This window comes from Numida meleagris, chromosome 1, assembly GCF_002078875.1.
Source record: "Numida meleagris isolate 19003 breed g44 Domestic line chromosome 1, NumMel1.0, whole genome shotgun sequence".
NCBI lineage: Eukaryota > Metazoa > Chordata > Aves > Galliformes > Numididae > Numida > Numida meleagris.
In genome coordinates this window covers 86,266,156-86,284,874 of record NC_034409.1, presented here as the reverse complement: position 1 = coordinate 86,284,874, position 18,719 = coordinate 86,266,156, and the positions used below count along the sequence as shown (strand labels likewise).

The window sequence follows — 18,719 nt, the reverse complement described above, 5'->3', positions numbered from 1 at the left end:
TCACATCAGTCTTGTGCTCCTCTATTTCCTTTTCTCTGCAGACCTTCTTTGCATCAGGTAAGGTGTTCAGCATGTCAGACAGGTTAAGATCAACTCCATTTTTCAGTCTAAGTGGTCTTTTTTTATTCTCAAACCTGCCTTCCCCCAGGAGTAGAGCCTCTCATTCTTTCCCATGTTGTATATTATAAAAAGTATCTCAGCACCTCCTACCCTCCTCATTCCTTCAGGGCTCAAATCCACTTGTGGGAGGTCAGAAGTGATGCATGAACAGAGAGCAGCTGTGATCCAGAAGTCAGATCTGTCTGCACCCCCACGTTTAAGCAGGAAGAGCAGCGGTACGGTCATGTAGTGGTGCGAGTGCCTTGGCAGACGTTAACATCTCTGGCCAGGCCCTGTGCTGCAGCCTGCACAGACGCTCCTGAACTTTGCTCCCCTGATAGTTCCGGCTTATGGACTGAGATGGAATAGATGAAGTCCTGGATTCACTTTCCTCTGACACAGCTGGGAGCTGTGCTTCACTGATAATGACTGCCCATCTCCATTCCACTCATAGGCTGCATTAAGGTCTTTTGCCTTCTTTTGAGTGGACAAGGTTCATTGCAAAAGCTCCGATTACTTTAAAATGAAAAGCTGCAAGAGGTGAATCGCAAACTGATTTTTTTTAGCTGTCTCTAGCAAATGTTATCAGTAACACATAATGCAGTGGCTGAAAAATCCACAGTGATGCAGATATGAACAGCAGCTGCCCATATTTAATAAATGTAGACCACAGTTACAGCATCAAGCATGCTAGTATCAAACAAGGGCAAGGAAAGACGATCAACGCTTGATTATCACTATTACTACATTAGGGAGGAGTTGGAGAAAAATTGCACAAAGAACAGAACTGCACCCATGAGCACTGCTCCCCTCTGCTACCTCTAACATCCCCTGCACCTGCCATGCTCTCAGCCCTTGAAAGTATGCTGGATACAGCCCCAGGCAGCAGCAGGTGAGCATGCTCTCTTTGCATGCCTGTACTGAAACCTTGCCAGGTTTGTTGCATCGATTTAATCCTTCTCGACTTGCTAACAGAAACCTGGGCCTGAAAGAAGTTTCTGAGGTCATCAAATCTAGACCCTCTTGAGCACAGACACAACAGTTCAGCCAACATCCCTGCCCAGCTGCACCTTCTCATCAATTTGTACTCTTTGGCCTCACAGCTGGACACAACTGTTGTTTAATTTGTAGCCAAATCCATTCATGTCCTATTTAAAACCATTTGCTCCTTTGCAAGGATGTTTAAATTTCACCCCTGTTCATATTCTCCCCCAGGGCTTTCTTAATGCTGCTTTCCAGCTTCCTTTTGTCTGACAAAAGAAGCCAAGTCTCTGGTCCTGTGAGTGTCCTAGATGATGTTCTGTTCACAAAGTCCAGTTCTCAGCCTCAACCAGACAAGAGTGTTTTCTCTTCCTGGTTCTCAGTGCCGCACATGTATAGCAGCAGCACCACAAGTTTTGGAAAGCTGATGGTTTTGGTTCCACCATACCTTAAACCATTTGCCCAGACTTCTCCTCATCGTGTTTCTCCAAAATGAAAATGCAGACACTGTCCATCTGACCACCTTTTGTGCATTCCAACCTAACTTCATATTCCTCCAAACAAATAAGATTTACTAATCACAAACTGGTTAACAGCTAATGAGAGCCTGAGACATAAGAAGCAGCAGCATTCAGTGGCAGCCTTACAAACCTGAAACAAGCCACTGACTAATAAAAGATTTCATATCCCAGTACTCCTTCCTCTTTCCCCTTTTATGAAAAAGAAACATATATTTTGCAACCACTACCTTCTGCCTTGATGACAAGTTGAATTTTTGCAGCCTTTGTCCCATATGGGTTAGTAGCAAAACTGCACTCATACTACCTGCTAAGGGAGGTGGTAATATTTTTCAAGTGCAGCACCCACTGGTTGCATTCAGACAAGGAGTCTGGGTCAGGGGAACACAAAGTCTCTTTAATGTCCCTATTGTAGCACTTCTTGGTGTTGAAAAACACAGAAAAGTTGTAACAAGTCTCAAGAAATTTGAAGTAATGGATGCCAAAATTTAGGAGATAGACAGCTTTCCTGGACAGCTCGTTGCCATTGGTCTTGGACCACTGTGCCTGAACTACATAAGTGTACTGTAGTTTGGAGAAGTTGCACAGTGGGGTCACATCGGTGCCTGGAAAAGTGTGGACCACTTCTGTGAGTATAATGATGTTTCCGAGTTGCCCTTAAAAACAAATGTAAGAGTTTTCAGCAAAATAAAAGTTTAAGCAAACTTTCTCCTAAACTGCCTTTGTCATGATTTGGTGCCTTAGCCCCAGATAACTCCAAAGGCGGTGTGCTCATGCCTACAGCTGCAAAAACCTGCTTTCAGTGAGAAGATTTAGAGCTGAGAGATGCTACAAATCCCTGCTGGTGTGGGTTGCAGAGGGACCTGGAGAGCAAATCAGCTCTCGCTGAAGGCGTGGGGAGCCGCTGTCATGCTCAGTGAAGAGCAGCGTAACTCTGGGGAGCTCTGTGAAAATAGAAACCTTTCAAATAACACAAAAGAAGCAGAAGCCAGGACCACTCATCCCCAGCTCTTTTTGCAAGAAAAAATACGGTGTCCCTGCTTCCTTGTGTAGTTCCCACTACTCATTCCCACTCCCGTGCTGCTTAAGCAGAAAGCTGTTTTTTTACCTCTGTGTTGTTAAATGGCTCCTGCATGGCCTGCAGCAGTGCCCACTTCACTGTCAGTGTGAGCAGACCCAGTACGAATGGCTTCTTCCTGAATTAATTTCACAAAGCATGTTGGTAGACCTCAGTGTCCCATGTAAAGGAGTAATGGGTCAGTGACATGAAGGGGCTTTCAAAAGAAACCTCCTCTCCTTGTTTGCTGCTGTCCTGATATGTCCCCATGCTGCCCCAGCTTGGCTGGGAGCCACTTGGAGCACCTGCAGCTCCCTTTTGGCAGGGAAACAAATAAGAGCACGTCCCTGCAGAGCTGGCTGAGGTTTGGGATGTAGCTGCTGAAGTGTGAATAAGCTCAAAGGGAACAAGTGTGTGGAAAACAAAGCTACTTGATGGACAGGGCAAACTTTCATCTCTTTTTTATCTCTGTGCATGAACTGTTTATCTTTCAATTCACCACCAAGAGAGGGGAAGAGGTAGAAAGTTAAAGACTGAATGGATAAGTGCTGTGAGAAAACCCACAAAAAACTGTCTTCATTGGACTAAGGAGCTTAGTATAACAAATGCTCACTGGTTTCACTGAAAGTTTTGCATTAGCAAATCCCAATTAGCAATGTTGGGATCAGACTAGCAGGCAAGAGACACCCATTGTGTCACCTGTCACATTCATACTGGCGTAATATAAGGTCAAAGGACTGTGTAAACAAGGCTCACCAAGAATTACTTTAATATTTTGTATTAAAATGAAAAAGTTCAATTTGCGGAATCAATATTTTATTTCTTATTGTTTATTAGTAGCCTAATACTTTAAGTTATTCAGAGTAGAACTCTCTCACACAAAAGGGTTTCTAACTTATGTTAACTTCAGTTTGCCAACTCAAATACTGTCCATTCATTCTGTGCATAACAAAGTTATGTTAACTTCAGTTTGCCAACTCAAATACTGTCCATCAGCCAATATTTAGGATCCATACGAAATTACTAAATTTCATCTTGCATCTAGTCTCCACTAAGGGGATGATGGTGGTCACTTTCACCTTTGAGTGACTTCAGCAAGGGTTTCATTCTCAGGAAAAAACAGCAGTCCTACTTCTCTATGAATGGTATTGCATTGAGCTTTCTCCCATTTGTATGTCTTGAGACTTCTATTTAGTTTGCATCTGGGAACTTATTATTTTCTACGAATACACATATGAAATATTTTCCTGAGTTTAAATGCAATCTATCTCACCGACTTTGAAGATAAAAACTGCCTATGCCAGACACCAAGATTCATTTTACTATACCAGTCAAATGCAGGAACCTTCACTCTCTCCTTTGCTACTTGAAAAAAAGCTCATCCTGCAAAATTCTGCTTCCTAGATGGCAGTAAGTGCTCCTGCATTGCAGGATTGTCAGCATGTTGGGGTGGAGGGGCTTGTGAGCTTTTCCCTTTTCCCTCAGACCGCTTTTGGTTTAAACTCCTCCTAACAGTGATGCAGTTCTCCTTACTCTAATTTGCTGAAAGTTTTACTCGCAATGACAAACTTGTTTCTCAAGGCTTTAAAGTGGCCCATAGGGCTGGAGGGGAAGAGGAAGAGTCTGCTAGAGGGGTTACAGCTGTGCAACTCATCCTTGCCTTGAAGTGTTTCAGCACTTTCTCCTTCCTGCACATAAAGGTATATGTGAGAGAAAGAGATTTTTCTTTGCTCTTTGAAAGCACAGGTCGACTTTTCCAATTGGAGATGAGTACGTGTTGTCCTAAACACGAGTGAGATCAACTCAAAGATTATTCTAGTGAAAAAAGGCTAGACATTTTGAATAAACTAATCTGCTCATCAGCACAAACCATTCGCTCCTTATCAGCTACATACCAAGGTTATTAGAAAGTTGTCACAGAACAGAAGATCACTGCCAGTAGTTAGGATTTGCCCGAGAAATACACACTAGTAAGGTTTTCTCCCTCAGCCCAAAAATACCACCCTTCCCCAGCCCCTGCTCTCTGAGCTGAGTGCAGGTGTCCCACCACCACTCTTACCTGCAACACGGGGTGCGGACAGCAAGCAAGAGATGGGGAAGAGCCATCATTCCGACTTCTCTTTCTGAAGCTCAGTTAAATACCTCAGTTTCTCTTGGGCTGTTCCTGGTAGTTTCTCAGAAGAGGAAGTCAGAATGGCCAGCGCCATACACACAGGCAGATGGGCAGAGCAGTCACGCTCATCACGTTAGCTTGACTTCAGAGAAATGCTTCATTAAATGTGAAAGCCTCAGTTTTCTGTTGCAGTGACAGAATTAGTGTGTGTTGTGAAACGTTAATGCTGTAACACTACATATACTGTAAACCTGTGTTCAAGACTATTTTTTCCTCTGTCTTTTCAGATGAAATCAGAGTAAACAGTTTATTGGGTAAAGTTCTCCCTTGAAAACCTGGCAGGGGTCTAGGGTTGAATATAAGGTACACAGCTTAAAAACGTTGTTTTTTCTTTCCTTCACCTCATTTCCTTCAGGTTATTTCAAAATAGCTCAGATATGCAATTTACAGACTTAATTCCCACTGCCTTTGAAAAAAATCAAATCTAAGTGAACTGAGAGTTTTCCACATCCATATTTTCCCGTGGTGCAGGAGAGCACTAATTGATTTCTGCAAAATGGAGGATCCCAACACCATAGGTGATGCTGTCACGTGGTATGGTTGACCATACCTCGTTTAGTTTGGCTGGTGGTTTGGGATACTCAGTAGCTAGGTCCTGACTTTTCTTTCCTGAAAGAATTTATAGGGTGCTGAGGGCCTTTGTCAGCCCCTTTTTTTATGACACCCCTTCCTGGTACTCAAGCAATGCTGCTGAAAGCTGCCAGCCATCACATGTAATTTTCTTCCCAGCAGTTTTCTGCTTCCTTATTGACTTGTGCTGGCCATGGATCTCTCTGTAGTTCTAGCATGCAGGACACAGAGCTCAGGAAAAAAATAAATGAAAGAGCACATTCCCTGGTCACTTCCCTATTTTACACACTATCGGATGCTGACAACATTAATACCACTTCTCTAATTTTTGCATATGTGATCTTTTGGTAGCGTGCTTAATCAAGCTAATGTGCTGCAGCTGGACCAGCTGCTACTGATACTGCTGGCCAGGTACCGAGAGGCCTCCTGGCAGGTGTCTGGGAGGACAGATGCTGCTGCACTCTTCCTTTTTTGTTTGCTTTACTCAGCTACCTAAGGATATGCACTAAAAGCAGTCATGGATGTCTGGGTTGCTGCAAAGGGAATGTGATCAGGTGACAAAATCTCTACTTGTCATACAGAAACTTGACATAGAAAGGTGTGTTCATGAGAACCAGGAAGTCCTGAAGCTGAAGACGGATAGAATATCCAAAGCATTGTATTTGGAAGCCACAGAAATAAGTAAAAATGTTAAAGGCATATGCTCTTGTTTCTGGTTCAGATAGGAGATCACAACCCAAATATTATTTTCAGAGACTAGAGTCCAAGAAAACTGGGCTTGAATCTAGAATATGGACTTTCAGTCATGGGTGGAGTTACCTCAGCTTCTCCTGCTGATCAGTTCATGCTGATTTGTACCATTTTGTGTAACATTCAGGACAAAAAAATCTCAGATAAGCCTTCTTACTGATCTGAAACATGCATCACGATTTGACAAGATAGCCCAAGTGCCATGGGGTGTATTCAATAGCCAAATAAATCTCTGAGCAGCTTCTTAATGTCTATGTCTTCCCCTTAGAATTTGTTCCCTTGTCCCTCAAATGATATCCTAAAAATACACTGCTGCCTTGGCAAATTGAGTTGTCTGAATCCAGCCACCCAACATCATTGCTGAGCTTAACATGAAAGAAAGAAAAAAAAGGAACCTCCTATTTTGATGGATTTTTTTCTCAATTGGTCCCAGCGTTCCGCTCACAGCAACACAAATTATGGTGAGAGAAGCTCTGCCCAGGTAGGAGGCATACACCGTTAGGGAATTTATGAACCACAGTGCTTTCTTTTGGGCTGGACTTGGCTGCTCCTTGCGGGAACCAGCATCCCAGGCAGATGCTGAGGAGTTGTCAGCCTGGGGGAATCACTGGGCTCTGAGTGCCCCTGTGTGCAGTGCAGAGCTGCCCTGTGTGCTGCTCACAGGCATTTCTGCTGCCTCATAAGGCACTAATTTTTTCCTTTGGGTGGCAGGAGGGTGACAGTGGGGGGTCCTCTAACTATTTTCTGCAGATCCGTTCACTGCTGGAGGAGGCATTTGGAACACTATAAATGTCTGTTTTTGTGGCAGTCACCTCAATTATGCGTCACGTTCACAAAAACCTCGACCGCAATACCTTTCTCCTACCTCAATTAAAGTAAGCTGCACGTAAGGAAGAAGCAGAGCTGCAGTTAGTCCCATGGAAAAAGAAATCTCATGCTCTAGAGACAAATTCAATTATTCACAAAGAGAGCCTTCTCAGAAATGTGAGTGCGTGAGCTTTTCCTGCCAGAGGCGAGGATGATTACCCTTGCAGACTAGCGTCCTCTAAACATCACTTAAAGAAAGTGCTGCTCCCCTGTGAAAAAGAAGCTGAGACTTTGAAGCAGAATTTCATTAAAGAGCAAGCTAACCTTCCAGGTTCATCTGACGCTTAGCGCAAAAGCTCCCTCTTTGTCATTGTGTTTTGTTTTTGCATCTAGCAGGCATTCTCCATGCGGCACTGAGAGGAGCCAGTGGAGAGGTGGTTTCTCTGTTTCCTCTTCTTCCTCTCCTCCTCTCTCCTGGCTAGACGCACACTTCTGCACACTGTGTTTGACATAACACAGCCCTGGTTTCAGTTGGGTTGTTTAAACAGCATGGCAAAGACTCGTATACACCTCCTTCTTAGTAGTGATTTTTCTGGCCAAAAGATGTTTGAAGACTTGATCAGACTGTTCATCCCTTCTCCCTACCTGACAGCTCAGATAGAGGAAGGCAAACAAGGAGATCCCAGCCCTGGCCACCTGCCTGCTCCAGCACGATCTACACTGGCTCGGGGGATGCTCCTTCCAGCAGAACTGCAGGCATGAAATGAACATTTCATTTGCTGTGACATCCTACAGATTTTTGGGCAAATCCAACCAGGCAATAGCTCTTTAATTATGCCTTTTGCTCATTCTGCTGGTAATTATTGCTTTCTTCCCTGTGTCTGCTGGGAACTTGCTTTTGAATGGCCTTGCCCAAGGCTGTGAGTCAAAACGAATGGGTAGGCAAGGAATAGAGAAAACCCTCACTTCTTGCTGTCTGTGGGAAAATATCTTCATGACTGTTTGGTGTTTAACTGAGCCTTTCAGATAAGGCAATAGGGTGCCCTTTGTGAAAATAAGAGGATCACAGGGAAGTCTTGGGCTGAGTTCCTGCGGGTGCTCATCTCTGGCTATTTCTGTGACAACTGCCTGGATATTTGAAAGGGATTGCAAAAATTGGCACTAATGTTTTTAACTAGAAGGCCTAACTTACAGTTTATGTTTCAGAGAAAGAGAGCATAAGTTTAGGGATAAATGGAAGAAAACAAGTTCCATCACTTTCTCTGCCATTCCAGCCACAGTTCCCTGTGGTCCTCGACCTTTAATGCCATTTCTAATCAATGATGGTCAGTCACTGTAAACTTAAAAATCGCACTGTGCAAAGCACAAGTTACTGGTAAAAACGTATACAAAAACCCCCACAACCAACCAACAAAACAAACACAAATCACATTGTCCCTAAAACTACACATCAGTGAAAATTAATATGTGAGAGCCAGCTAGACATGTCCAAAAACTTAAAGACTGTATGGAGTTATTATTCTCAGAATAATATGGAAGGCACATATGAGACCAGCCCTGTTTTTCTTTTATTTCCCAGTTGCTTTCTCTTTTTCAGCTACAGGACAAATCATACTTTTCCTCAGTTTTGCACAGCACCACTAAAGGCTTTTCACTTGTACATCTTATCCTCCAAATTTTGTAATAAAATTAAGCTAACTGGGTAAGTGGTTGTGTAACAAAATGCAACAGCACTCATGGCTTTAGAAAGGCATTTGTTAGAAAACAGTACCCCAATGTCAGTGCTGGGAAACATCCGCTTGTATTAGACTAGAGGGACTGTCATCTCCTAGTCACTCTGGCAGGGTCCTCAGAGACAATGTTTGGAGAAGCTTTTGTGAATCATGCCAGCAAGAGAGGACAGGACTCTGAAACTCTTGAGAAAGGGCTTTTCACAAACACTGCTGTGGAGCCTTACCTTGAGATGCATGTGAAAGAGGGAGTTGTTTAGACAAACAACAGACCACTCACTCAGAAAGGAGAAGTGCTGTGAGCCTAGATGAGTTGCATAGCTCATTATCCTGTGCAGACTGCTTCTGCTGGGTTTTGTTCCCAGATTAATTTAAATTCCTCTGTGCTATTGTATGCAAATACCATCTCCCAGACACACAGCCGTCTGGCCAGAGCTAAACACAGCAGCCTGGATAGAATTCACCACTGAAGAAATACATCAAACAGAAAAGATTAAAGGTGTGAAAGTGAACATCAGATACAGTAGCAGTGAAAATCTGAGGGGAGAAACAGCCTTTTCATGATATATATGTACAAAAAAATCAAATAATTTGCAGCAATAAAAGACCAAGTTACAGTGACATTGAGAACCATAACCTGGATCTTTTTTGATAGAATACTACGAAAGCTTGAGATGTTAGTGTGTTTGTTTGCACGCAATATCTTTGTAGCCCTATAAGCACCTCTCAAGTTATCAGCGTGTCAGAAGCAATCACAGGGAAGTGACATCTCTCGCCCATTACATCCATCACCAGTTAATTTGCCAACAACATCCTCATTTCATGTCCCTTCAGAAATGGTACAAATGAGAAAAGCAAAGCAGAGATTATTTTTCTTGTTGATTCTGTGTCTGCAGAGAAGAGACTGCATCTCAGTGAAGCCTGACCTTAGAGTCCTGGGGTGCTTGGAGCCTCACAAAGCAGGAGGCCTCAGCTGAAACCTGGAAAAGGGAAAGAAGGCAATTCAGAGGTGAGTGCAGCTCACAAGGGCAGCGTGGGGCAGGCATGCTTCTCACTTTGAGCATTTCAACAGAATTAACAGCTGTTAGATAGGATAAATCCAGCACAGGAATAGCTACATGCTGAAAAAAAAGAACATGAAACTTCTTGGATATTTTTGCATAATGATGTTTTTCAGACAGTAATCAGAGCAACATTTAGCTCCTTCAGATGTGGATCCTTTTTTTGTTTACTCCATGCTCAAAGGCGTAATGTGAACCTGCTCTAGGGAGCCTACGAGGACTCGTCAGTACAACAAAGTGCACTGCGCAAGAGCCTCCTCTGAGAGCACTCCTTGGCCAAACAGCTGAAGAAAAGATGAGAAAATATTCGTTTTCAACAGATAACACTTGTCTCAATATAAGTTCCTAAAGTTTCTACCAGCAGTGAATTCACAGAGATTTCTAGTTTCTGTTTGGTTGGTTAGTTTGCAAGGGTAATGGCCCATGTTAAATAAACAATCGTTTTCTAGCTGCATTTGTCACGTCTAGATACAATACTAGGAGGGGCCTGTACTGCTTCCCCTGGTTCCAATAAAACACTATATCCCAATTAATAAAGCACTTTCATTGTCTAAAGTTGGAAAGAAGACAGGAGAATTACATCCTGAAAATCATTCCCAAGTGTCCCCTTGTCTGGAGCTGGGGTTATGAGCCGCAAGCAGGTTGATAATCACCAGCTCTACCTTGCCTGTCACTTGGACCCCCACCCCAGGCGACACTTTCACCTCAATGTGCGAGGTGCCTCCTCCCTGCACTGAGCTCCTGACCCACTGCTGGGCCCAAGCACTGCTCCTCCACCTCTGACAGCAGGTTGGGCCTAGCTGCTGCACTGACAATTGGGCTGAACAACATTGCTAATGGGCAAGAAATCATCTGAGACCTCTACCAGAGCAGTTAAACTCTATTCTGCATGATTGCCTCCATTTTTAAAGTGAGTATGAGGTGGCTCAGAGGGCTGAAGGACACTGCCCAAGACAACGGGTAGCACCTGGACACTTTTAGCGTATACATCCCTAAAACAGAGCCACCACGAAGGCAAGGGAAGCTGCTTGTGTTCCTCAAATCTCGTCTTCCAAATGGCTGAAGACACCTTCTGCCCCTCAGAAAATAAAGAGTTCAATAAATTAATTTCAGTTTGCTGCTGTAATTGGATTATAAAAATCAGCATCTCGCTCGACTCTCCTTCAAGTCAGTAAGCTAGAGAGTTGCGCTGTGACAAATCAAATACCTCTAACGGTATTTGACATTTTAATTGCAAATAAGAATAAAATCTCTCATTACAGAAGTGAACAAGTTGGCTTGTGAATCAGACTCTCCAGAGGACACTTCCCTGCCCCCCCGCTCAGCTGCACAGCAGCCAGAGCAGCAAGCATCATACAAACGAAGCCAGCCGCAACCAGTCATCCTTTCTCCCTTCAAAATTGCACTGACTCATGCAGCATATTTCACTAACAGATGTTGTGCTATGGAAAAGAGCTTGACAAGGAGGAAAAAAAGCCCACCACAAAGTTATACCAAAAAAGAAAACCAGCAAAAGAAGCCCCCAAAGATTATAGTAGATTTGCAAGAGTGTTGGCTCAAAATCATTTTGGGCTTATTTAAATGATTTCACTGAATACTTCAGAGATGCATTTGGCTTGCTGTGCTTCCGGAAAGCACTGGCTGTGGTCTTTCAGGATGCAAGAGAAAGTATTGGGGCCAGGGAGTAGTGCAGCTAGCCAGCTGCTCAGAGCACAGGTACAATTTTAGAAGTCTGATTTAATATGTTGTTCTACCAGTGATGCTCGTGGCTAAATGGGAAATAAAACTAATCTATCCTTATTAGATTTGGGCTGTAATCTCATATCACCCTCAGATATTGGACTTCCCTGGCAGCCTTCCTGCTTTGCACTGACTAATTCCCAGGAAGCAGAAGAGGCTAAGGTGTATGATAAAAGAAATGTAAGTTCAAAGAAAATTCATATATAGTTCAGTGGTTTGAATAGCAGAGGGACTTAACAATCTTTGTATGAAACCAAAAGGGAAAGAAACACTCTATGGATAAGATCAGTTTAGCCAGAATAAATGTTCAGTGATACCAATGTGGATGCTACATGTGTCTAAAAACACTGGGTGCAACAAATGTGTTCCATTTCTCATTTTTCCTGATTAGAAAAGTACCTATATCATATACCCCTGGAAATAAGTAGTGTTTTGCAGGGAAGTAATCAGTTGTTTTGAAATGAACTGTGGGTAGTGCTGTACAGACAAATACATTAGCTATCTTACACTTAAAATCATTATCTAAAAGAACATTAACCAAAGAATAGCTTAGGTGTAATTGATCTTGCTTTGGCACAAAATGTGGGATTAGATCTCTTGACAATGTCTCCAGATTTTTCTCCTGTGATTCCCCAGGAAATTTCTCTGTGTAGGGGTGGATTTTCCTTCTCTCACCAGAATTTTGTTATGCCACCCTGACCAGCTCCTCAGGCACTGCCTCATGCAGCTGAGTGGACCCTCTAGCAAGGAGCACTCCAGCATGCCTATGAGCCTGACATCTATTAGGTTGCATTTTCTAGAAACGGGGTGTAGCAACCCACATTTGAACACCATCAAAGAGCCTGTATTTTTTCCTGGTTCCTTATGCCAGTAGTTAGTCTTTGGGAAAATGCCAACGTCTGTCTCAGGAGGTTGTTATTTTGCTCCAAGAGACCAAAATCAATCAATCAATCTGTGGCTTGGCAGTGCTAGAACATAAGATTAGGGCTCTCAAAGCAGATTAAAAACACAGTCCCCTCAATTAACTTCTCCAGGATGGGATAAGGTGGTCAGAGCCTCATTAAGTCAATTATTAACAAAGATGGTCAATGTGTTGCTTTTTTTTTTTAAAATGACAAATCTCATTAACTTCATGTACAACGCAGTAAACCCAGATATAGGTAATGGACTGTGGCTGCTGCCCTGCTTGCTGAGCACCAGGGACAAGCTGCAACCACACAAACATGTTAGATACAGGTCCTAGTTTGCATTTCTCCACTAATGCTCCTGCTTTGGAGTAGGATAAAACACAGCGTATGGCATCTCTCGTACTGTATTTCCCAAACTCTCTCTCAAACAAGGAGGTTCCACAAGCACTCACGACCCCTGCCCTTTGCATGGAGAACTGTTCAAAGGAAGCATTTTGTGCCTTTCAAGTCACAACCACGTAACTCTCAGCTAGTTTCATGCTCACAGCTTTCTGGTCCTGAAAAAAGCTTTCAGGCACACATGTACTTTTTACAGCTGAAATACAGGCACCAAAAACTTGGGCTGAAATTGCTCTGATAGCTTTTCTGCCAATATGCTCATCATCCTTATAAACCCCTTCCATAAAACCCCACTGCATTTTTAACATCTGAACTTTCCCTGATGCCTTCCAGAGTTTTTCAAGATTTAACCTTAAAATGGTAGCATCTATACATAGAGGAAATGTATTTCATCTTACTGCAGAAACTGGCTACTTGTCAAGAGGATGGAAACTAAGTATGCGAGTCACGCTTTTTGGGTCGCAGACCCAGCACATAAAGGCCAGTTTCTCCTGCTATTATGTGTCATGCCCATAAGGCAGCTAACTCATCTGAGTTATGGGATCAGCCTCTCTTTTTGAAAAATGAAGGTATTCAGGGCTCCGTCAAAGGGGAAAAAAAAACCTTAACGTTGTACATAGACTGAATTCCCTTACAAGAGTTCAAAGGAAGGAAGCTGAGATGTGACCCAGAAAGACTGAAAATAGCCGTAAAACTCTCCATGCTATGGCACAGCATTATAGCCATGTTCCCTGCTTGATGATAATTTATTAAAAATTCTTCCTGCCTGAACAACATTGAAGCATGGCCAAATGAGCAGTAGCCTTGGCAGGCTGCACCCTGCACTGTATTGGTGAGTAATTAAAATGATGCCAGACGGGGTCTTATTTAACCTTTTGTCAGGTTCCTGTAGAGCCCATAGAGTATCACATCATATGAGCTATCACATGATTGGTGGCCTCCAGAAAAAGAGCTCCAAAATGCTTGCCTGTGAATGGTCAGAAGATGGACCAGCTCTGGTGGTGATGAGCTTGGTGCAGCCTAATGGATGATAGCCCGATGTTCTCTCTAGGCACAGAAGATGGCTTGTCAGCAAGATCCGGCAGTGTGATACGTGGCTGGCCAGGAGTAGTGACAGCTGAAGGCCAAAAGTGATCCTTGCATTCATTCTGGATAAACATTTGTTGCAGCTATGAATGCCCACCAGTGGGAATATCTGATTAAGACATCTCTAGTTCATAGTGCTTCAGTGCATTCAAGTCAGGCTTCCTTTTCCAGGGGTTAAATAACATCTAGAAGTCCTGAATCTTATTCTAACTTCAGCTATTATTGCTGATGAAAATCAGAATATTTGTACTCTGGCAGTCCGTTCTGTACATGTTGCCGTACGATTAAGATTCATATGTACATCTCTAATCCCAAATCAAGCTTCCCAATGAAAATATAATTGTTAGAGATTGAGAATGGAAAGATACAATAAGCATTTTTTGTGAAAAGGTAATCTATCTCACCTCATTCATCTTCTCAGCCTCAATTAGCACCTTTTTTTGGTTTGCTCAACACCCCTGCTTTACAGGATTCAGCATCTGATGCGTATGACTGGAGTGCCCACCTTACACAGGTGAGTGCTACCAGAGGTAATGGTTTCTTCCGTACAGCTCTTTCTTCCACTTTCTTTATATGAGCTAAGGTAGCACTATCCAGACCAGAAAAGCAGAAACTAATTATTAGAGCTGTGCAACTGAAATGATGGAGTTTCTTAAGACTACAATTGAGATAAGAAACCGCCTAATAAACTAAAAGGCAGGATGCCTGTAGTCTGTCAGAGAAGTAATTGAAGACTGGAAAAGACACTTGGGGTACTTGAAGACAGGCTGTGCAGACCCAGAGAAGCCCAATTACAGCATCTCAATTTATACAGAATAAATTGAAGACAGGGCTAATGGTGAAGAGAATGAAAGCTGAGTACTTGGCAGAAGGCAGTGATTGACAAGGAAATGCATAGTTCCCTCTGTAAAGAACTTATTTAAATTATATAAAAGGAGAGCCTGACTCCAGTCTTCAGAGACTGATTTCTACAGTGCTGGACGCTACCAGGTACAGAGTTGTGCTTGCTATTTTTCAGCCATTTCACTTGAATGAAGGGAGCTGGGATCAACAAATACAGTACTGAATCAGATTTATGCTTAAAGACAGCTTAGTAGATCAGGATTTCTGACTGGAGAATGGGAGGAGTTGGAAGGACAGCCTGCTGAGCACTCATTATCACAAAGTTGGTGATTTACAGTGGCCAGCATTGGCAGGACTCATCGAACAACCACCATGCTGCAGTGAGCAGTGGGAGAGGCAGCTCCTGGGGAGAAAGCAGCACCCATGGATGCAAATCAGTGCTTGGAAAGTCCAGCTTCCTAACAAAAAATGTTTGAAACATTTACAAGTAGCTAGGTGCCACAGCTGTGAACATTTTATCCATATACCATACCATAGCTCTTTCCAGAAAATGTAGTCAGTACTATCCATGTTTTTTCCTATTATAAGAAATTATCTAGAAAAGAATTGTTGTTTCTGTAGGTATACATCTTTTATCACAAGAGCTCTGGTGGTGCAGGAAAAGAGAATGCAGATCTTGAACTAAAATCAAAATACCTCCTCCAACTCACCACGCTGTATGTTATACTTATGCTCCTGAGACAACATCACCACACACATTAAGCTCCCAGGATGCCTACACTGACAATGGGGGAAAGAACATAACTCCAAGAATCATGCCCTGTGAAAGGACATGACCAACTTCCATTCTAGTTCTCAATACACTCACAAACTGCTTCCCAGCTTTATCTTCAAATCCAGGTTTTAACTTTTCTCCTCTCAGCTAAGCTACAGATGCTGCCCATAACATCATGCTACTGTGCTGTAGACCTCCAGTAACTCAAAGAAATGAACTCTCTGAAAGGCCCTGTGGCCCTCCCAAGGCCAGGTGATCCTGTATGCCCCTTGACACCCTTCCAGTCCTCCTCCTGCTAATTATCACCTAAACAGATGCTAATGAACAAGTAAAGTGTTTCTGAGGGTTTAACTTTTTTTGCAGCTGGTGATGCCATTCCTCCACAATTAAAGGCAAATGTCTCAAAGGTGCTTAAATCCTTGTTTACTTCCAAGATAACTACACTTCTTGGAATGATAGGTTAAAATCTTTCAGCAGAGCTCATTTTGCTGTTCCTCCTTCACTAAAGGACTTTCCAGAGATTTAGCAATCACTGTATTTCAGGTAAAACAATGCGAAACAAACAAAACATCATAGATCAGAAATGTTATACTTCAGGATGGGTAGAGTCATTAATAATAAAAACACTGTAATACATGCTAATTAGATGTTTAGCAAACATTTTCAGGGAAAGAGACACAATGCTGTGCTGCTGACCAAGAGGTTAACGCTGAAGTCTTTATAACAGAGGCTTGGCTTAGAGGTATTTTAACTGGCAGTGGTTTGGCCCACAGACTTAGCAGGGTCATAACCTAGCTCTGCCAGTTCTGTGTGTTAGTGGTACTTTCTGAGCTCTGCCAACACTTGAACCCAACATTCTCCAATCCCACCAGCACCTGCTCGCAGGCTCTGCTTGGCAGTAGGAGGGACTACTCTTCAAAAAAACTAAACAACACTGAAAAGTAATCCCCAACTGCTTTTGCAGCTGCGTTGTCCCCGTTGCGGGCAGCAGCACTGCAGTGAGGGCAGTGACAGGGGGCAGCAGTGGGGATGGGACAGCAGATGGAGCACCTCACGACCCCACACTCCCCAGGGGAGGCACGCTGCTTCAGCAGGCTGCTGGTACCGTGAAGCAGGGAGATGGGGTAAAAACTAAACCCAAACCATCCACAGATATCCTCTTTGAATACAGGCCAGCAGTTTCTCCACAGATGCAAAAAAACTGAAACGTCTTACAGGAAAGCCTTCCCCATCCCTCCCTGAAGGCTGCCCTTCTGGCCGAGTGCAGGCTGACTGTAAGCATACAGTTAGTTCCCTGACGCCTGTGGTTTTTCACCACAGGTTTTTCATACTTTCAGCCTTTGTCTGGGGCTTCGTACAGAGCAGATATTTGTGCCTGTCCTGCAGCAGTAGTTGTTCTTCTCCTTTCTGGTTTATCTGGTTACTGGCAGGCTCCATCTCCCATCCCATCAGTTAATTATTTTCTTCCTGCCTGTCGTTTAGCAGCCACCTCTGCTGGCTGTACAGACCAAGCAACAGTGCATTTTAAAAAGGCTTAAAATCCGAATTGCCTCAAATTATCCCCAGGTAATTTACCCATAAGCCAGCACAGGGCTGCCCAGATGTCACCGAAGCCAACTAAACGACACTGCCCTGAGCACACAGGAGCAAGCTCCTTGGCACTCACCTCTGGCATTACTTTTGGTCCAGCAATTCACCTTAAAGCAGGCACAGAGCAGAATGTCATCTGTGTCAACGGCTGCTAATGCATTTCACAATATATTTGATTTTAATATCTGGATATTACATTTTGCAATACCAGGAAATAATAGACAGAACACAAGCGTTTCCATGGGACATGGGTGTATTTTGTGTTTTATATTTTCTCTGTGCTTTGCTTTGGTGGCACAATATGCTTATATGCCATTACCATAAATTCAATTGTTTGCAAATTCTCTCTCAATTTTCCATCCTCTGGCAATAAAACTACATTTAGAAAGGGCTGTCTTTAGCAATTGCTTGCCATCCTTTTATTGATGGATCCTTCGAACATCTCATTGCGCTTTTATTCTATTATCCTTTTAATGGTTTTTCATTTCCTTCAACACAGACAGCCACAATTTTTTCCCAAGAAATGTTTTACCACAATAGGTGCCTCTTCTCCTTTGCATCTGAGGTCAGGGGGAGAGGGAAGAGTGTTTTTCTCTTCAAGAATTATTTTGTGAGATGAAATCTGCTTTTATAAACAAAATATTTGGTGCCTTTAAGAGTCTTTTCCCTTACTTTTTCTCCCTGATATATAGAGACTATGCATTGAAAATGACTTTTAAAATCCTTATTGCTCTAAACCATAAGTGTTTGTCTGTTTAAACACACAATTTGTATAGCAAAGCTCAAACTGAATAATTTCTACTGCAAATTATTTCAATCTGAATTAATTTACTAAGTTTACCAATATACATTGCTATTACTGTTGTAATCAGGTGATACTGGAGAAACATTACTAATTATGCTTTATTTCAGCACCTCTCATTTCATGTGGTTGCCCAAATAGGAGGTGCAACTGTTCCTTAGGAAAAAGGGGGCCTATAGGTCTCCACAAAAAGGGAATGTCTTTCACAAGACCAGCTGATATTCTTGGAAGAAGCCAGCAAGAGCCAGACACGCAATTGGGTACCAAAGAATTCTGGTATTGAGTGTAAGAAGCTATGAACATACAGTACAAAAAACTTCCATAAACATAATTACAGCTGACAAACCTAAGTTCCCTTATTCTCAGCTTATGTGCTTTATTTTGCCACATTCTTCTGTTGTTTAATACATGCAGTCTAATAATTTCTGGAGAAGTGGTACCTACTCTCTCTATCATTTCAACAGAATCTCTCACTGAAGCCACTTAACATTCATCTTCCTGAATATCAACAAGGTCAACCTTTTCAAGACAGCACAGACATTAGGGGTTTCGTACAGAGACGGCTTTGGAACATTTAGCAAAAATGAATCTATTCTCCATTCACATATGCAGGTTGCCCTGAAAGTAACGCCTCCTATTATTTCCATGGAAACTACAACAGATACAAAGAGTGCAATAACACTATTTCATACAGCAAATTCTCATTTACTAAGCACTATTTTTCAATATAATCACCACCATTAGCTATGCTATTATCACTAGCGATGAACAAGAGCCATTAAGGCACACACACTAGGTATCTTCTTCAAAAGTTTTCATAAAAAATAGCT

The 18,719-nt window shown here is 42.7% G+C and overlaps 1 long non-coding RNA gene across 1 annotated transcript in view; it reads right to left on the bottom strand.

Annotated features, from left to right (window-relative positions):
- LOC110400819 overlaps positions 1 to 18,719 on the bottom strand; it is a 61,870-nt gene that overhangs the window by 12,839 nt on the left and 30,312 nt on the right. The gene's annotated exons all lie outside the window — the stretch shown is intronic.